The following is a 22,568-nucleotide window of genomic DNA, read 5'->3' on the forward strand; positions in this document are numbered from 1 at the left end:
GAGGGGGTTTTTGATCTGGGCCAATGGGAATCGAATGAGTTCTGGGAGAATGGGGTGCCTAAGGGCAATGGGGGCTTCACTTGGCCTGATGGCAGTTGCTACATCCGCAACTGGAGCGAACGAAGAGGTCTTACGGGGACCTTTTACCCCATGGTGAGCGCGACGAAGAAGTCGTCGTCGGTGGAGAAGCGGTGTGTGAGGGGGCAATGAAATGGACGGGACTGCTAGTCCCGTTCATTTCAATTTGGCAACCACTCAGCAAAATAAAAGGGTCGGTTTTGCTAATTAATTTGATAAGTGGTCGTTTTTACTATTTAAATTTTAAATACGGATGTTTTTCAAAATTTGTCCTATTATTTTTTATCTAAATTCTTATTATTATAATGGTGTGCTTGGTTGTGTGATTATGATGGCGTACGCAAGCAAGTCGGAGTTAGATTGAGGAATTCGTTAGTAGCTAGAGCTAGAGTTGCTCACTGTGAAGAGTCTAGGTTAGACGGCTTATTTGGAAGAAACTATGGTTTCGGTCTTGTAAGCCTACTGAGATGAGTTTGTGATTCATGAGAACTTTCAGACGGCGAGAAAGCCACTTCGATAAGAAGAAAGAGTGGATGTATGATTGTTTATCCAAACCACTATAAAACCTTCTGTATTTTGGTTGTGATTGTTTCTAAGTTTATTGTTTATTTTCGGTGACATTTTTATATCCAACAAGAAAACTTGATCCTCACATTTAACCCTCCAAACAAGGCTGACTATCTTCAACATACAGAATTCAAGATACATGTTTATATTCAACAAGATATTTTAATTTAAAATTGAGTACAAATCCAACGATAGAAAATGTTCAATTAAAACATTAAAAATGGAACAAGTCTACCTCCTGCACTGGAGCAATACGTTAGATTGAATTAAAATTAGAATTATGAGAAGAAAAGGAATGTCCCCAAATCTGCTTAGTTCAGCAATGTATCTTGCTCGAAAGCGACGACGCTAGGATAGAGGCCACGTCAAACGTTTCAATTCCCTTTTTCTTTTCGTATAGAATTATATATCGTTTGGAAAAAGTCAATTATATATTACAGATGCTGCAATTTATTTCCAAACGTCGAACAAATAAAACCAACCTCGTGGACAATGCAGTCATAGAATTCTCTTTTGAGTTTTATCATAAATAGTTAACGCACAGCAGAAGTCAAAAACTTTGGAATCCACCAAGTGTTGTCCCTTGATTCCACAAAAAATAATTTTCAAATCAACAAAGAGAATATGATAACGAGTAATTTTATTGATAAAAAAGTTATGCATATAAGACATATAATTCTCTGCTTAAATAGAAAATAAACAAGTCGATCTCCTACTAGGATCCAAACTTTACCAAAAATAAAAATAACAAAACTCTGCTTAAAATGCTCCCTATAATTGAGAAAACAAATGTTAAATTTGAAATAAAACCGGATTTATTTTTAGGAGTTTTATCATGGAAACTACCTTTAAAATAGGGGGATTCTAAAGAAATCACCTTTGATGTTTAATTTACACATAAACCAAATTTAAAATGTTTTTTATTGTAATTAATCAACCACCTAGATTCACTTTTAAACCAAGTTTTTTTAGTTTTGTTGCCAAAACTCAAGTATCTTAGAGAGATGATCCTTAATGTACATTATGTGGGATTAATTAGTGAAAATTTTGAACTAAAAAGTGGGCCCATGTGGTTGATTGCATCAAAAATGACTTTAAAGGTGGCTTATATATAAATGAACATGGAAGGTGTTTCTATAAAATCACCATATTTTAAAGGTGGTTTCCATGAAAAAAAACTACTTTTTATTAAAACTGACTCCTAAAATATTACCAAAAATAGTAAAAAAACTAATAAAAAATCTGATATCTCTCAATCTGATAAGAATTTTGCAAAACGGACAGTGGTAAACCGAACAACTCTAGGTTTGGTTGACTCTATCTTGAAAAAAATATATGATTTTTATATAGAATTCGTCCACTTCTTGCGTATGGTTGAGGACTAAGGAGATATGACTTGTTCTTCATTTCCCGTCATTTTTCTCTATTGGGCCAGTGTTTCGGCTTCTGACAGTCCAGTTTCTCCATGAGTTCTACATTAATAGCCCACAAAATGCATAGTTCGTGAAAGTCTGAAAGATGATGCTCATATCAGAAACATTCTAAATAACACGACACTATCACTTACACGGGTTTGTATAATCATCCACAGATTTTAATTGGTAGAAAAAGTATAAAGAAAAACTCTATCATCTTTTATCATGTTTTGTAGAAAACAAGTATTATTACTTATTAAAAAAAATCTCTGACGTGTTCTCGTTAAAAAATTTGAAATTGTTCTACTGCAAAATCTGATTATTTTAATGATATTACCGATTTTGATCCGAGGAAATAGAAGAGGACTATATATACAGTCTTACATATACGTAAGCCACTATGTGAGAGAGAAATATTGTCATTATTCGCATCCGCAGCCACATTGTTCCATTAAGAATGCACGCGATATTGCATAGTCAGCATGATAAATTAAACAATACATATCATAGTAGACAAATAAAATTTATCCTGCACAAGTGTAATACGTTACCGCCATTAAAGTATATATACATTTCTTTATCAAATCTCAGACAAAGAAGTCAATCAGAATCAATCCTACACAAAATGGATCGTTTGCACTATAGATAGAAGAGCTAAAGTTTTCAAACTTACCTCAAACTACTCTTGAGTACATTTCCTTCAGAGCCGCCCGCATGCAAGCGGGTGGTTCCCAACCTTCGATGGGTTGGATAGGAGGGCAAAAATGTCATTTCACCTGACCCAACTAAAGGTTGAGAACTATCCACTTGCATGAGGATGGTTTAGAGAGGAATGTATTCAACTACTCTTAAATGGTATATTATCTTATTCTATATATAGTATGTTCTGATTGAAGTTGCACTCTATGAACACGTGGGGTCTTGTGGGGGCCACACCCACACCCACACCCACGTTTATCAATTGTTGGGCACGAAGAGAAGGCCCATCACGCGTGAAACCGTTTCTTCCTCTTATAAATATCAATCGGGTTCCTAGGGTTTCATGTGGGGAACAACGCGGAGAAGAAAAATTTGCGGCTGTTTTTCTTTCGGCTGCAGGGTAAAACAGAGGGTCGGCTGGTTTTCTTGAGGAATTTTCAGGAGGCTAGAAAAGAGATCTTGAGGAAAGAAAAAGAGGGATTTTATAAAAGAGAGGTTAATTTCTTTTGGGTAACAAATCAGATCTATTTTTCTTTGAGACGAGCTTGTGGATTGTACAAGTCGTCGATGTTCTTCTCATAGCGGAATCTCCCCTCAACCCTTCCCGTGGACGTAGGAAAGTTTGCCGAACCACGTAAATCTCGTGTATTTACTGTTTTCTGCGTATTGGCTATTGTTGGCCTTTTTATTTTGATGATGTTTAACAAACAATTTACTTCTAATGTTATTTGTCTAGTGTTTGTGTTTTCGTATTTATTCTAGGCAAACAACGAGTTGGAGGTTGGATGGATTGCGCTTCAACGATCAAATCCAATGGAGGTTGGCGGAATAGTGGTTGAAGCCTATGCAATTCAAGTTCAAGATCCAAGTTCAGCTTCATCCGCATAGTGTAACCAAGTCAAGCCTATTGAAGATCAAGATCATTGCTTGGGTAACTTAGTTTAGGTTTTATATTATGTGTGTTAAGTACCTTAAGCTCAATATCATATACACACACGTATTTGGTTTCTATGTATATATATAGTTTATATATATACAACACAAGTTTTGGTTTTTATGTTTATAAATATGAAATTACATATTTCATATTTATTATTGTGATTTGGTTTAACTACATAGATATGAAACAAATATATTTTCATATACATACTCATATGTTTTATTTTCTATTGTATTTGTAAAAATATTGTATTCTTAGTTTTTGGACTTAACAATAATCATATACATATTTTATTAAGTCTACATAATCATTGTGCAAAGTTTCAAAACATGGTTTAGCCTAAATATCAAAATTCATATGTTTATATTTTCGTGTTTTGGACTATTTTGTAAAATGATGATATTTCTTATTTGGGAAGTCCTTTTTATAAACCAGTTCTTGTAGCATGTTTATTATTATGTCTATAATCATTTCCCAAAGTTTTATATTTTTTGGAATTTATTTAATATTTTTAAACAGTGTTTTAAAATCAGTTTTTCACTTTCAAACTGTCTATTTCATATATCAGTTCACGGTCGACCGCGCTTTTGTTTTTAGCCTGCGGAGCTAACAGAAACTTTCGCGGTCGGCCGCCACCGGCGACCGTCAGCCCGAATTTTCCCACGGTCGACCGCCACGGTCGACCGCCAATTTCTGAGTTTCATCGACCGCGAGATTTTCACGGTCGACCGCCGTTCACTCCAACGGCTATTTTGTACAGAATCTGATTTTCGATTCTATTGGGTTTTTGGTCTTTTTCTTTGGGGTTTTTGCTGTTGTTTCCTCTTCCTATATAAACCCCCAAACCCCTTCTATCTCAGTTCTCAACCTAACCCAAGAAATGTTTTAAACAAGTTTTAAAAGAGTTTAAGTTTGTTTAGTTTGTTTTTGGGTTTTGCTGTTATAAAGAGGAGTTTGCATCATCTGTTGAGGAGTTCATCTTCAATATCTTCTCATCCTCTCTTTGTGTTTATAGAGAAGTTTTCTAACTCTTTTCTCTAACAATATTATTATTGATTTTCATATTCTTATTATTGCTAGTTTGCTATTTGAGTTAGATTTGATTTTACTCATTGTTTACACACACACCCACTTGAGCTTATTGTATTTTCATACATAGTATATTTGGGTTGGTGAGAATTGTAACAATTGAGTGTGAGCTTTTATTGTGTTCTCATCCATATTAGAGAACAATCATTCTTTGTATTGTGCTTAATCGTGAGATCACTTTGTAATACACTTGTACACCGAAAGGAGTGTGTGGTGAGAGTCGGGGATCGTCCCAAGAGGAGTGGCATCGGTTGACGAACCTAGGGAGAGGTTGTAACCGAGTACTTGAGGGAGACACAGCTAGGTCCAACACTTGTGAGGGTGTAGAGTGGGTTTGCAAGAGTGTGAGTTGTAGAGTTTTCGGTTAGCTAGAAAACCGAGTGTGTAGAAGTTCCGGCTTCCAAACCCGATTGTGATAGTGAATTTCTTCCCGGGAGTGGGGAGCAGAAACGTAGGACAGAAGGTCCGAACTCCGTGATCATTTGAGTGTGTTTGAGTTTGTCATTGGCGCTTTTGCTTTTGTATTTATCTTATATCGCCAATTGTGCATTGCTCATTTTATTTCATCCACTATCTTGTTTATGTTTATTTTACCCTTGTGTTAGTTTATATATCCTTGCATATATTTTTATCATATAGGATATATCTCGTTGTTCATTTTGCTTATTCTAGCTCATATATCTTGTTGTATTTTATACTTGTTAGGATAACTTGTTAATTAATTTTAATTAGCATATAATCGGATTAGATTAGCATAAGACCCTAATCACTCCTCTCTAGGGTCTAACAGCTATTGCTTGTAGGTTCCCTTGACATTTCAGTCCTAGAACTGATAAGAGGAAGAGTGCATATTTCACTTTGTTAAAATATTTCACTTTCTATTCTAGTTTCCTTTGAGAAACAAGAATATAGAGGTTGACTTGTGCTTTTGTGACAATAAAAGCCAGAGCTTTTTCTCAGGTGATATCGTTTCCGCGGCGGTGGGCCTGACTTTCTGCGCCCAACAATTGGTATCAGAGCTGTTATTCAGATTGGAAGTAGTGTAGCTTCTGATTTGAGGTGGTGCTCGGTAATTTCCTGAGAGAAGCGGATTCATTAATACAAGCGGAGAATGACGTCAACTAGCAAAATAGTTAAAGTGGGAAAGTACGAGATTGAAAAATTCAATGGGAAGAATGATTTTTCTTATTGGAGGATGCAGGTAAAGAACTCATTGATTTCGCAGAAATTACACAGAGCTTTGGCGGGAAAAGAGAAGAAGCACAAGGATATGTCTGATGAGGATTGGGAGGAGCTGGATCTGAAAGCACGGGCGTCGATTATCCTTTGCCTTGAAAGGGATGTAGCTTTCTTAGTAGATGGAGAGAAAACGGCTGCGAGCGTGTGGTCGAAGTTAGAAAGCACCTTCATGACGAAGAGTCTAACGAATCGGATCTATTTAAAATCCAAATTGTATACTTACAAGATGGAGGAGAGCTCATCAATCCAAGAATACATCAACAAGTTCGATAGGATATTATTGGATTTGAAGGACATCGATGTGACTGTAGAAGATGAGGATCAGACGCTTCTACTACTTCTATCTCTACGGAAGTCTTAAGAGAACCTGGTGCAAACACTGATGCTTGTGGGAGACAATTTGACGATGGATGAGACTAAAACGGCACTTCTAGCGGATGACCTTCGGAAGATTACAACCAGTGATATGACTACTGGTGGTAGCAAAGAACAAGCGCAAGGATTGTTTGCCAGAGGAAGGAGCAATGAGCGAGGAAAAGACAAGGGAGGAAAGTCTAGATCTAAATCGAGACCTCTTGCGGGAAGAGCGTGCTTCAAATGCGGTGAAGTTGGGCATTTTAAGGTCGACTATCCAAACAAGAGAGTAGGTGGGAAGAAGAATAACAACAAGACTAAGAGGAGAGAAGGCAAGGAAGAAGTGAGTTATGCTTCAGAGGAAGGGAGCGATAAAGAATGCTATGTTGTTATGGGTGGCGAAGATATCTCCGGTAAGTGGATACTTGATTCAGGTTACTCTTACCACATGTGTCCAAATAGGAAGTGGTTTACTACCTATAGAAGCATTGATGGTGGAACCGTATTGAGGGAGAATAACCATGCTTGTAAAATGGTGGGGCTCGGTGATATAAAAATCAAGATGTATGATGGAGTGGTCAGAACCCTAACGAACGTGCGGTACGTTCTCGACTTACGGAAGAATCTTATCTCAGTTGGTGCATTAGACTCCGGTGGCTGTAAGATTGTTACAGAGAACGGAGTGAAGAAGGTTGTTCGAGGTTCCCTAACAGTGATGAAAGGTGTTCGTCACGGTAATCTATATACTCTCTCGGATACGACGGTGATAGGAGATATAGCAGTTGGAACTGATGGAAGTGGTGGAGACCCATGTGAGCACACACGGTTATGACATAGGCGGCTTGGGCACATGTCAGAGAAGGGTCTAGTTCTGCTTGGTAAGGAGGGTTTGCTAAAGAATCTGAAGAAATCTTGCATGGACTTTTGCGAGGATTATGTGTATAGAAAGGTGCACAGGGTCCAGTTCTTAAAAAGCAATCACAAGAGTAGAGTTATACTAGATTATGTGCACACGGATGTTTGGGGTCCGGCTCAGACAACTTCCAATGGTGGTTCCAGGTATTTTGTCTCGTTCATAGATAATCATTCGAGGTATGCTTGGATTTATTTTCTTAAGCATAAGAGTGAGGTATCGAGACATTCAAGAAGTGGAAAACAATGGTTGAGAACAGGACAGACAAGAAATTGAAAACACTAAGATCTGACAATGGTACAGAGTATACAGATGGTGCTTTCAAGAAGTTCTGTGATCAGGAGGGCATTGTTCAACACTGGACAGTCAGGTCAACACCACAGTAGAACGGGATCACGGAGAGAGTGAACCGAACATTGCGGGAGAAGGCAATGAGTATGAGATCTTATACTGGATTGGGCAACGAATGGTGGGCAGAAGCAGTGGCTACAGCATGTTACATTATGAATCGTTCTCCACATTCTACACTAGATGATGATACACCCTATAGGGTGTGGTGAGGGGAACATGCAGATTATGAGAGGCTCAGAATTTTGGATGTACCGCCTATTATCACGTCAACGAGGGAAAGCTTGACGCGAGGGTCAAGAAGGCGATATTCTTGGGGTATGCAAAGGGTGTAAAAGGCTACCACCTTTGGTGTACAGAAGATTCGAAGTTCGTGATCAGTAGGGATGTTACCTTTGATGAGAAATCCATGATTTTTAGGGCGCCCAAGAATGATGGTGTTGGGACTGTTGGGACTTCAAAGTCCCAGATTATTAAGATAGAACCTAAGGACCAACCAGGTTCTAGTCATGTTCAAGTGGAAAATCAGGTAGATGATGAGCTTGGAAAAATACATAAGCACTACAACAACAGCAGCTCAAGGATAGCTTGGCTTCCACTAGGCCAAGGCGAGCATACAAGCAGGTACAAAAGCTAGGGGCTGATCAACCCCTAAAGCACTATGGGCAGGTTAATTTGGTTGAGTACGCACTCTCGGTAGAGGAAGATGAGCCGGTCTCCTTCAAGGAAGCTATTCGGGATAGAGATAGCGAGAGTTAGTTGGCTGCGATGGAGGAGGAGATGGAATCTCTCCGGAAGAACCAAACATGGGAGGTGGTCCCATTGTCCGTAGGAAGAAAAGCTATTGGTTGTAAGTGAGTGTATAAGAAAAAGGAAGATCCTTCAGAGCTTGGTGACATAAGGTACAAGGCGAGGCTAGTGGCTAAAGGGTTTGCACAAAGAGAGGGTGTGGATTATAATGAGATATTTTCTCCGTGCACAAAGAGAGGGTGTGGATTATAATGAGATATTTTCTCCGGTGGTGAAACACACTTCTATTCGGGTACTATTGAGTATTGTTGCTCATGGTGATCTTGAGCTGGAACAACTCGATGTTAAAACGGACTTCTTGCACGGAGACTTGGATGAAGAGATTTACATACATCAACCCGATGGCTACAAGTTTGAGGATAAGGAGCATCATGTATGTCGCTTGAGTAAGTTACTCTATAGACTGAAGCAATCTCCTCGGCAGTGGTACAAGCGATTTGACTCCTTCATGCTAAAGCATGGGTTTTCTCGAAGCGATTACGATTGTTGTATTTACATTCGAAAGCTTTGTGGAGGTGATTATATCTATCTCCTTTTGTATGTGGATGACATGCTTATTGCTTCGAAGAGCAGGGTGGAGATAGATGTGACGCCCCTGGGTTCACACAAGGCTGCAGTCCGAGGTAAAACTAGGAATGTCAAACCTGTCATGCACCACACCGTGCAATAACATGTTTCACCATCACAATTACTACCTCTCTAGTGGAATCAACAACAGGTGTAGGTACAAAGCAAGTAAAAGATTTTACAATAAGTACATGATGAAATGATAGATCTCGGATTAATACATCTCATCAATCAAATCAGCTGGAATACATAGTTAATGTCTGAAATGAATAATAACAATCTGGAGATCTCAACATGTCTCACAATACAAAACATCTGATACATGAAACAAGGCACACAACCTTTACAACTCTAGAATATAAATCTCTCAAGTCTAAAAATGTCTCAAGTGGAGTACAAAATGAAATACATCTAATAAGAGGATAAACAGGCGCTAATAAAAAAACCGCCCTCAACCTGCGACTCTCTGGGCTCCGGGCTCGTTACCTGAAAGGGGGAGGGACAACGAGTGTCAAAACGCTAGCGAGCAACATCACAACCAACCCCAAGGGATAGGGCTCGGTGTATATGAAAACTCAGTTAATACATAAAAATATAAAATCATTTATACTAACAATAGTGGGTTTTAGTACTTAGGAAATTACAACACGAGCATAGGTATGTCGAGCGAAATAATCCAAACAAGGAAACCCTCAAGTATATACCGTGTATCTCAAATTGTAAATCCCTAAATACTAAACCCAAGGAACAATAAAGAAAAGAATATAACCTCATCTCTACCGATACAATTTAAACATGTCAAAGCTACACTAAGTGTCATGTCCAGCCTAGGTAGCTATCATGTCCCAGCCTCATATAATATGTCGTGTTCCAAACTCGGTTAAGCAACATACTCAAGGTTTAACAATTATCCAACATAAGACTGAAATGGATTATTGTCCAACACGAGGACTTTAATGGATTATAGTCCAACACGAGGACTTTAATGGATTATAATGGAATACTAATAGTAAAGGTATACATATTATATTCTTGTACATGCCTCGCTGTACAGCTCTAAGCTTGTGTCAGAAAAGTCATCTTACATGTGTAAATGAAATCATAAATACTGCAATTTAATATCCGATAAACAAGGAAACTTCTCATATTCAAAAATGATAAATAGTACCCTCGATTTTATATGAACACTGTATGAAAGTATAAGCACAATAGGTGATCAAGCAAAAACACAAACGAAATAGGAAAAACTTCGATGAGTCGACTCATAATCAGCTATGAGTCGACTCATGACTCATGGGTCGACTCATAAACCGACGAGTCGACTCAGCAGATACTTATGAATAAAAGGAATTGACTTCGTGAGTCGACTCATGACAGTCATGGGTCGACTCAACCTGATGAGTCGACTCATGATGAGTCATGAGTAGACTCACGAGATGAAAACTGGATATTTCACAACTACAACTCGTCATCTCGTTCCATACTTCCACTACACTAATTTACACTTCGCTTGTGTCAGAAAAGTCATCTTACATGTGTAAATGAAATCATAAATACTGCAATTTAATATCCGAAAAATAAGGCAACTTCTCATATTCAAAAATGATAAATAGTACCCTTGATTTTATATGAACACTGTATGAAAGTATAAGCACAGTAGGTGATCAAGCAGAAACACAAACAAAATAGGAAAAACTTCGATGAGTCGACTCATAATCAGCTATGAGTCGACTCATGACTCATGGGTCGACTCATAAACTGACTGGAATTGACTTCGTGAGTTGACTCATGACAGTCATGGGTCGACTCAACCTGATGAGTCGACTCATGATGAGTCATGAGTAGACTCACGAGATGAAAACTGGATATTTCACAACTACAACTCGTCATCTCGTTCCATACTTCCACTACACTAATTTACACTTCCATAACTATCAATTCTAAACTATGAGACAATGAAAGAAATTCACATCTAGCATGAGAAACGAACACTTGCATGTTAGATCTAACATTTAACCCCTAAACATGAAAGAGAGCATTTAAACAAATAAAACTCATATTTTCATTTCCTTAAATAAATTCCCAGATCTGGGTTTTCATCAAAAACTCGTTGGTGGGGATTTTAAAATCAGATCTGGGTTTTCATCAAAAACTCGTTGGTGGGGATTTTAAAATCTGAAACACATGATTTCTAGCATTTGCACTAATAAGAACATTGATTTATACTTGAAAATAAGTCTTAGGCTTAATAAAACTCATAAAAAATGTTTATAAACTGATAAAAACATGGGAGAGAGATTGGGCGAGATGCTACTTACCTCAGATGTGTTGAAGAACGATTCCCCTCGCTGCAAACCACAAGGAGCTGCAGAAATCCCCCGAAAATCTCCCAAAAATGCCCAAAAACAAACTAGGGTTTTGAGGGGGATAGAAGGCTAGGGTTTCTCTGGGGAGAACTGATGAAAAGAGGTGTTTTCGGGTGGAGGAGAATATATATGAACAGTTAAAACCCAACCCGAAACCCAAACAAACCCGATCCACAAAACCCAGAAAACCCTCGATGAGTCGACTCATGACTGTCATGAGTCGACTCATGACTCATGGGTCGACTCATAAGATAATAAGTCGACTCAGCAGAGACTTTTTACAATGGGAGTTGATATCATGAGTCGACTCATGACAGTCATGGGTCGACTCATGAGCTGAAAACTGAGTTTTTTGACTCTGATGCTTATGATTTGCAAATTTGCAAACTCAACCTCATAACTGATGCATATATACATTCTCATAAGCTCAAAATGCTAGATTTCATGCACAACCATGTCATAAAGATATTTATCATAAATAAATATTATTTTTCACTAATAATCACATATATAAATTATCAAAATCTATGAGGTCTTACATTCTTCCCCCCTTAAAAGAATTCCGTCCTCGAAATTCAAAAATCATATCTAACTCATAACGGTACTTGAAAAGCACGACAAGGGTCTAATCCAACCCGCACACATACACATCTCGCAATATTAACCGCTAGATAAGAATATAGTGATATTCATACTTAACAATCTAAAATGGTAATATTCTTACTCAACCCCTAATCTAATGGAACTAGTACGTCGGGCGAAAAATCCAAACAAGGAACCCCCATGTATATACCATGTGTTCCGAAAGATTAGGAATTAAGTGAAAATAGCCTCATTCTAGTGTTAAATATAAGTATCAAGGTACATATATAAATATACAAGTAAGAATTCACATCATAAATACTTTAATTAACTTACCTGCTCAAACAAGTGTGGGTAGTCGCATCGCATGTCTTCTTCGTGCTCCCAAGAAGCTTCCTCAACTCCACTTCGGTTCCATTGAACTTTCACCAATGGAATCCCCTTGTTCCTGAGTCTCTTGTCTTCTCTAGCAAGTATTGACACTGGGATCTCAATAGTAGTCAAATCATTCCTGAGTCTCTTGTCTTCTCTAGCAAGTATTGACACTGGGATCTCAATAGTAGTCAAATCATCCCAAAGCTCAATCTCCGGTGCATCCAACACTCACTGCTGCTCCTCATCATGCAAGTGCTTCCTGAGCATAGAAATATGGAATACATTGTGTATACTAGACATTAAAGCTGGAAGATCTAGTCTGTATGACACAGCTCCAATGCGTTCCAAAATCCAGAATGGTCCAATATATCTCGGTGCAAGCTTCCCTCGCCTCCTGAATCGTTGCACGTCTTTCATAGACGATACCTTCAGCATAACCAAATCTCCAATCTGAAACTCTAGTGGTCTTCGCCTCTTATCTGCATAGCTCTTCTGCCGACTCTGAGCGGTTAGAATCCGCTCCCTGATCAATTCGCCTCTTATCTGCATAGCTCTTCTGCCGACTCTGAGCGGTTAGAATCCGCTCCCTGATCAATGCTACATTCTCAGTAGTCTGCCTCACAAGCTCTGGTCCAAGCATCAAGCTATCCTCCGGCTCTGCCCAACATATCGGTGATCTACAGGGTCTGCCGTACAACGCCTCATACGGAGCCATACCGATCGTCGCTTGATAACTATTGTTATAAGCGAACTCTATCAGTTGAATATGCTCCTCCCAGCTGCCCTGAAAGTTAATGATACAAGCCCGCAACATGTCCTCTAACACCTGGTTCACCCTCTCCATCTGACCATCCGTCTGTGGGTGGAAATACACTGCTATAAGATAGTCTGCTGCCAAACGAGTCCTGGAAACTCCTCCAAAAATGTGAAGTGAATACTAAACCTCGATCCGATACGATCGTGTCCGGAACCCCATGAAGTCGAACTATCTCTCGAACGAAGATCCTCGCATACGCCTCGGCTGTATAAGTAGTCCTCACTGGAATAAAATATGCTGACTTCGTCAACCGGTCCACTATCACCCAAATCAAATCATTCCCCTTCTTTGACTTCGGCAACCCTACAATAAAGTCCATAGAAATGTCCGCCCACTTCCACTCTGGAATAGGCAACGGCTGAAGTGTCCCTACCGGTCTCTGATGCTCTGCCTTTACCTGCTGACAAGTAAAACACTTAGCCACATACTCTAAAATCTCTCTTCGCATGCCACTCCACCAGAAATGTCTCTTCAGGTCCTTGTACATCTTGGTAGTCCCTGGATGTACTGTGTATCGAGTACGGTGCGTCTCATCAAATAAGTCCCTCTTCAGTTCTGCACTGGCTGGCATAACTAATCTACCCTTCATCTGGAGGCCTCCATCTGCTCCAATGGTCCAATCGGTCTTAGGCTCTTTAGAAATCTCCTCCTTACGAATTTGGATCCAAGAGTCTTCCAACTGAGCTCTGACAACTCTGCCACTCTAAGATGGGTGCACCGACACAGCTCCTAAAAATGCACCGGTACCATCAACCTCAGGTCTAAAATCAAACTGGCTAAGGGTGAGAAGGTCTCGATGCAACGAGCATCTCAAAACCGCAACCTGATGTCGACGCTTTCTTTTCAAAGCATCCGCTACGACGTTCGCCTTCCCCAGATGATACTGAATCACGAACTCATAGTCCTTGATAAACTCAATCTATCTCCGCTATCTCTGGTTGAGTTCCTTCTGAGAGAAAAGATATTTCAGACTCTGATGATCTGTGAACAACTCAAACTGCACTCCATACAAATAGTGCCTCCATGACTTCAATGCAAATACCACTGCTACTAACTCCAAGTCATGAGTAGGATAGTTCTGCTCATGCACTCTCAACTGCCATAAGGTGTAAGCTACTACTCTCTGAGCCTGCCTAAGGACGCCTCCTAACCCTGCCAAAGATGCATCTGTGTAGACGACGAATGTCCTGTCGCTGCTCGGAATAGTCAAATCCGGTGTTGTAGTCAACTTAGCCTTTAATGTATCAAAGGTCTCCTGGCACTCTGTGCTCCAAATAAACTGTACACCCTTCTTCATAAGATGTGTAAGGGGCATCGAAATCTTTGAGAAGTCCTGGATGAACTTCTTGTAATAACCTGCTAAACCCAAAAAGCTACGAATCTCTGTCACCGTCTTCGGCGGTTTCCAATCAAGCACTGCTGTAACCTCAGCTGGGTCTACTGATATGCCTTCTCTGCTGACGATGTGGCCGAGAAATCTAACCTCTGAAAGCCAAAACTCGCACTTACTGAACTTGGCGTATAACTGGTGCTCCCGTAGGGTCTGCAAAGCTAATCAGAGATGCTGCTCATGATATGCCTCCGATCTTGAATAAATGAGGATGTCATCGATGAAAACAATCACGAACTAATCTAAGAAGGGACGGAAAACCCGGTTCATCAAGTCCATGAATACAGCGGGTGCATTGGTCAGTCCGAATGGCATGACCAAGAACTCAAAAGATCCATATCGCGTGAGGAAAGCGGTCTTGGGGATATCCATCTCCCGAACGCGCAACTGATGATAACCAGAACTCCATCTCCCGAACGCGCAACTGATGATAACCAGAACGAAGATCAATCTTCGAGAAGAACTGTGCTCCCTACAATTGGTCGAACAAGTCATCAATCCTAGGTAGTGGATATCTATTCCGGATAGTGACCTTATTCAACTCCCGATAATCTATACACAATCTCATACTGTCATCCTTCTTCTTCACGAAGAGGACCGGTGCACCCCATGGGGAATGACTCCGACGAATAAATCCTTGAGCTAACAACTCGTCCAACTGGGTCTGAAGCTCCCTCATCTCAGCTGATGCCATGCGATAAGGTGCGCGGGATATCAGGGTTGTGCCCGGCTGCAACTTAATACAAAACTCAACCTCTCTCATAGGAGGTAACCCAGGTATGTCCTGAAAGGCATCCTGATAATCCGAGACAACTCTAGTCTCTAATAAATCAAAACTCCAATCCCATCGCATCACCTCATCGATGAACGCCAGAAACGACTCCACAAAGCGATTGCCCTGAGAAGTGGCCACAATCATCTCGGACCCATCGGACGTTTGCAATCTGACTGTCTTCGCAAAATAGTCAATACTAATATGGTAGGACGACAACCAATCCATACCAAGGATGACATCAAACTCAGACATATGCAAAACTATTAGATCGACTATAAACTCGGACTAGTCTAAACTGATAATACACCTCCTACAAACGCTCTCCAGAAGCGATACCTCTCCTAGAGGGGTGGAAACTGATAAAGGGGTGTCTAACAAATGAGCTATGAGCTGGAGTCTAACCATGAAAGCATACGAAATGAAAGAATGTGAAGCTCCTGAATCGAAAAGAATACGGGCGGGAAAGGAATTCACGAGGAACGTACCCTCCACAACTACACCGCTGGCACCATGATCACGAGGAACCACTGCATATACTCTGTCTAGTGCTGAAGACTGCTCTACCGCTGGTGCTGGAAAATATGGAACAATCTGCCCCTGGGGGGCCTCCTGGACTGATCGAACCTGCCCCTCTGGCCTCTGCGCTGCTGGCGGTGCCTCAAGCCTGACCTGCTGACCCTGATCTCGACCCTGCTATCGCGGCTACTACTGGTTCGGACCCCTGCCCTGCTGAGCTCTTGCTGGTGCACTACGATACTCTGATGCCTTGTGTCCCACCTTGCGACAGTTAAAGCATACCCCCTGAAACTTACGCTGATGATGTGCCCTCTGATCCTGCTGGGGTCCCCTCTTATGAGGGCCCTGCTGCTGCTGCTGATGTCCTGACAAGGGCCTCTTGTTCTTCCCCTTGTCTCCAATCTGTCCTGTCTTAGTCTTTCCCTCCTTGTCCTTCTGAAACATAGCTGTCTCATTCTCCTGTGAGGTGGCGGCCTCAGCTACCTCCCGGACTGAATAGAACTTCCTCGAGACGAGGTATCGGCGAAGATTAGGGCGAAGCCCTGCTAGGAACATCTGAGCCTGACGCTCTCATGTCTGCCATATCCCCGTAAAATACAGCAACTCCATGAACTTGCTCTCAAACTCTGCAACTAACATGTCCCCCTGAGTCAAACGGGACAACTCAAATTCCTTCCCAGTCCGTGTTGCAGAAGAAACATACTGTTCATCAAAGAAGTAAACAAAATCCTCCCAAGTGAGGATCATCCGCTGCTCTAATAGAAACTGGAATCAATACCATCTCCCGGCATCCCCCTTCAGACTATATGATGCCAGTCTTTGCTTCTGAACTGAGTCTACATTGAGTATGTCTAGGACATTACTCACATCCTCCTTCCACTTGTGGGCTACAAGTGGGTCTGAAGAGCCCTGGAACTCCGGTGCTCTCATCTTCTGGTACCTCTCTACCAAGCGGAGCCAAGCCTCCTGCTCCGTGGCTCTATCCGGTACCGCTAGTGGAATAGCTGCAGGTGTTACCTCTGGGTCTCTCTCTCTGATTGGGACGGTTGGTATCCCCTGTGATGGAACTACTGGAGGTGGTGGTGGTGTCAGTGGCGTGATATGACACACCACAAGCTCCTCAATCGCTGCCATCCTAGCTACGATAGGAGCCATAAGATCAATGAGGTATTGGGGAGCCTGCTGCGGCTCAGGTGGTGCCTGCTCCTGCTCGGGTGGAGCCTGCTGTGGCTCAGGTGGAGCCTGCTGGGGCTCTGCCTGAGCGGCTCTGCGAGTACGGGGTCTGCCACATCCTGCCATTTCTCTCTGATCATAAGAAAATAAAAGTTCATGAGTCAAAGTAGACATATATACATACATAATGTATCACAATACGATTTTCACACCATATAGTATTCACACATATACTTTAAACAAATATAGTTGTCATAAAAAAAATTTCTCAAAATTTTGAGATATACGCATATACCATCCTCACTCATACTAGGAAATCCTTAGCGGACTCTATACATGAATCCTAAGAAAGTCTAACCTAGCTCCACGACTCGACACAGGATGATCCTAAGGATACTGGAACTAGAGCTCTGATAGCAACTGTGATGCCCCTGGGTTCACACAAGGCTGCAGTCCAAGGTAAAACCAGGAATGTCAAACCTGCCATGCACCACACCGTGCAATAACATGTTTTACCATCATAATTACTACCTCTCTAGTGGAATCAACAACAGGTGTAGGTACAAAGCAAGTAAAAGATTTTACAATAAGTACATGATAAAATGATAGATCTTGGATTAATACATCTCATCAATTAAATCAGATGAATACATAGTCAATGTCTGAAATGAATAATAACAGTCTGGAGATCTTAACATGTCTCACAATACAAAACATCTGATACATGAAACAAGGCACACAGCCTTTACAACTCTAGAATATAAATCTCTCAAGTCTAAAAATGTCTCAAGTGGAGTACAAAATGAAATACATCTAATAAGAGGATAAACAGGCGCTAATAAAAAAAAATCGCCCTCAACCTGCGACTCTCCGCGCTCCGGGCTTGTTACCTGAAAAGGGGAGGGACAACGAGCATCAAAGCGCTAGCGAGCAACATCACAACCAACCCCAAGGGATAGGGCTCGTTGTATATGAAAATACAGTTAATACATAAAAATATAAAATCATTTATACTAACAATAGTAGGTTTTAGTACTTAGGAAATTATAACACGAGCATAGGTACGTCGAGCGAAATAATCCAAACAAGGAAACCCTCATGTATATACCGTGTATCTCAAATTATAAATCCCTAAATACTAAACCCGAGGTTTAACCCAAGGAACAATAAAGAAAAGAATATAAACTCATCTCTACCGATATAATTTAAACATATCAAAGTTACACTAAGTGTCATATCCAGCCTAGGTAGCTATCATGTCCCAGCCTCATATAATATGTTGTGTTCCAAACTCGGTTAAGCAACATACTCAAGGTTTAGCAATTATCCAACATAAGACTGAAATGGATTATTGTCCAACACGAGGACTTTACTTTAATGGATTATAGTCCAACACGAGGACTGTGTATATGAACCATGGAATACTAATAGTAAAGGTATACATATTCTACTCTTGTACATGCCCCGCTGTACAGCTCTAAGCTTGTGTCAGAAAAGTCATCTTACATGTGTAAATGAAATCATAAATACTGCAATTTAATATCCGAAAAACAAGGCAACTTCTCATATTCAAAAATGATAAATAGTACCCTCGATTTTATATGAACACTGTATGAAAGTACAAGCACAGTAGGTGATCAAGCAGAAACACAAACAAAATAGGAAAAACTTCGATGAGTCGACTCATAATCAGCTATGAGTCGACTCATGACTCATGGGTCGACTCATAAATTGACGAGTCGACTCAGAAGACACTTATGAATAACAGGAATTAACTTCGTGAGTCGACTCATGACAGTCATGGGTCGACTCAACCTGATGAGTCGACTCATGATGAGTCATAACCGAGATGAAAACTGGATATTTCACAACTACAACTCGTCATCTCGTTCCATACTTCCACTACACTAATTTACACTTCCATAACTATCAATTCTAAACTATGAGACATTGAAAGAAATTCACATCTAGCATGAGAAACGAACACTTGCATGTTAGATCTAACATTTAACCCCTAAACATGAAAGAGAGCATTTAAAGAAATAAAATTCATATTTTCATTTCCTTAAATAAATTCCCAGATCTGGGTTTTCATCAAAAACTCGTTGGTGGGGATTTTAAAATCTGAAACACATGATTTCTAGCATTTACACTAATAAGAACATTGATTTATACTTGAAAATAAGTCTTAGGCTTAATAAGACTCATAAAAAACGTTTATAAACTGATAAAAAACATTTATAAACTGATAAAAACATGGGAGAGAGATTGGGCGAGATGCTACTCGCCTCAGATGTGTTGAAGAATGATTCCCCTCGCTGCAAACCACAAGGAGCTGCTGAAATCCCCCGAAAATCTCCCAAAAATGCCCAAAAATGAACTAGGGTTTTGAGGGGGATAGAAGGCTAGGGTTTCTCCGGGGAGAACTGATGAAAAGAGGTGTTTTCGGGTGGAGGAGAATATATATGAACAGTTAAAACCCGACCCAAAACCCAAACAAACCCGATCCACAAAACCCAAAAAACCCTCGATGAGTTGACTCATGACTGTCATGAGTCGACTCATGACTCACGGGTCGACTCATAAGATAATAAGTCGACTCAGCAGAGACTTTTTACAATGGGAGTTGATATCATGAGTCCATGAGCTGAAAACTGAGTTCTTCGACTCTGATGCTTATGATTTGCAAATTTGCAAACTCAACCTCATAACTGATGCATATATACATTCTCATAAGCTCAAAATGCTAGATTTCATGCACAACCATGTCATAAAGATATTTATCATAAATAAATATTATTTTTCACTAATAATCACATATATAAATTATCAAAATCTACAGGGTCTTACAATAGATAGGCTAAAATCTCAACTTGGTAAAGAGTTCAATATGAAGGACATGGACGCTGCTAGAAAAATACTGGGTATGGAGATTAGAAGAGAGCGGTCGAATCGGCGATTGTTCTTGAGTCAGAAGGGCTATATAGAGCGGGTGATCACGAGGTTCAGGATGCAAAGTACTAAGTCGGTGGTGACTCTATTGGCTCCACACTTCAGGCTTTCAGGTAAACAATCTCCCACTACAGCGGAAGATAAGGCACACATGGAGCATGTTCCTTATGCTAGTGTAGTTGGCAGTTTGATGTACGTCATAGTGTGTACACGTCCAGATATTTCATAGGCGGTTAGTGTGGTCAGCAGGTTCATGATGAATCTGGGAAAAGCGCACTGGGAAGTGGTGAAATGGGTCCTGAGGTACTTAAAGGGTACTGTGGATACGGGTCTGTGTTTTGGTGGAGATATATATCAGATTGATGGGTTTGTTGATTCGGATTATACGGGAGATCTAGATAGACGATGATCTACTACTGGTTATGTATTCAGGATACATGGAGCTCCAGTTAGTTAGCGATCGATGTTACAGGCTACAATGGCACTTTCTACTACAGAGGCCAAGTACATGGTCATGGCAGAGGGAGTGAAGGAAGCATTGTGGTTGTGGGGTCTTCTAGAAGAATTGGGGATTGAGCAGGAGAACGTGAACTTGTGGTGCGACAGTCAGAGTGTGATTCACTTGGCAAAGAATCAAGTTCATCATGCTCGTACCAAGCATATCGATGTCATGTATCATTTTGTGCGGGATGCCATAGAGGAAGGCGATATTTCTCTCATGAAGGTGCACACAAATGAAAATCTAGCAGACATGTTGACCAAGGTGGTGACAGGTAGCAAGTTTAAGCATTACCTAGACTTGCTTTATATCAGCCCGTGTTGATCTGCCCAAGAGGGCATGGCCCTTCGGGGCGATGATGGGGTGAGGTGGAGACTTGTATCAATTATGATGGAGAACAAATCCTGAACTACGGTTAGCTTGATCCGGTGAAGGGTACAGCCGCGGTAAAGTGGCACAGCTGGTTTGGCCTGGTTTGGCCGATGGTGATCTCTCTGGTGATGTTCGCGGTGTTCTTCTGGTATTCGTCCAAAATTTAAGGTTTATCAAATGATGTACGAGGTGGAGAATTGTGAACACGTTGGGTCTTGTGGGGGCCACACCCACACCCACGTTTATCAATTGTTAGGCATGAAGAGAAGGCCCATCACGCGTGAAACCGTTTCTTCCTCTTATAAATATCAATCGGGTTCCTAGGGTTTCGTGTGGGGAACAAAACGCAGAGAAGAAAAATATGCGGCTATTTTTCTTTCAGCTACAGGGTAAAACAGAGGGTCGGCTGGTTTTCTTGAGGAATTTTCAGGAGGCTAGAAAAGAGATCTTGAGGAAAGAAAAAGAGGGATTTTATAAAAGAGAGGTTAATTTCTTTTGGGTAACAAATCAGATCTATTTTTCTTTAAGACGAGCTTGTGGATTGTACAAGTCGTCGGTGTTCTTCTCATAGTGGAATCTCCCCTCAACCCCTTCCTTGGACGTAGGCAAGTTTGCCGAACCACGCAAATCTCGTGTATTTACTGTTTTCTGGGTGTTGGCTATTGCTTGTAGGTTCCCTCGATATTTCAGTCCTAGAACTGATGAGAGGAAGAGTGCATATATTACTTTGTTGAAATATTTCACTTTCTATTCTAGTTTCCTTTGAGAAACAAGAATATAGATGTTGATTTGTACTTTTGTGACAATAAAAGTCAAGGTTTTATCTCAGGTGATATCGCTTTTGCGGCGGTGGGCGTGACTCTCTGCGCCCAACACACTCCGAATCTTAGGCTCCTTTCGCCTAGCATTATGGGAGCCAAATTCCTCATCACCCTTGCCAATGCAAAATATTATTATGCCTTCAATAAGATTATTGATAGATATATATGGATTTGGATGCAAAGGGAATGAGTTGATGACTATTTTAGTTACAATCATTTTTTTAGTGAATCTAACACTTATCACATTACCCTTTGTTTTGCACTTATACGTGCTTTTTACACAAGATAGACTAAAATCATAGACTAAATAATAGAAAACTACATGTTAGAATATAAAATTATAACCATCAATTCTCATCACAACTTCAAAGTTTTGGTATAGTTGTAGAGACATTAAAAGGATAGTAGAGAGCTAGGTCCGAATATTGTTGTTCCCAAACTTCTAAAGCATATTACAAAAAAAAAAGATAGCACCCATGAGTCTAGACTTCAATCAATGAAAGAGACATCAACTTGCTGGGGCATGTTAGAATATAAAAAGTACTAAATTTGAGTCCTCTCCACTAAAATTGTTGGGTGTGGATTCCCCTCCTGTGTGGAAAACAATCCACAGATGTTATGCCCCGTGACCTAATCAGATCACAACATGGTCAGCACACACCACTCTGATGATGACTTTGTCAAAATAATGTGTTAAACCTTTAATTATTACTGCTCATTTTTATTTATTTATCAAAATAGTTCAAATTTGAAAAAGATATAATTTTAGAAAAAGGGACAAATATTTAATCGTAGCTAACCCTTCATGTTCTTAACCAATCCCTTGCTCACAATCTAGTTCACATCAACCATTTGAGAAGGGAAACAAAAACAATCTGTCAGAGCAAATTCAGCAAGTATCGTCAAAGAAA

Source organism: Asparagus officinalis, chromosome 7 (assembly GCF_001876935.1).
Source record: "Asparagus officinalis chromosome 7, Aspof.V1, whole genome shotgun sequence".
In the NCBI taxonomy this organism is placed as follows: Eukaryota; Viridiplantae; Streptophyta; class Magnoliopsida; order Asparagales; family Asparagaceae; genus Asparagus; species Asparagus officinalis.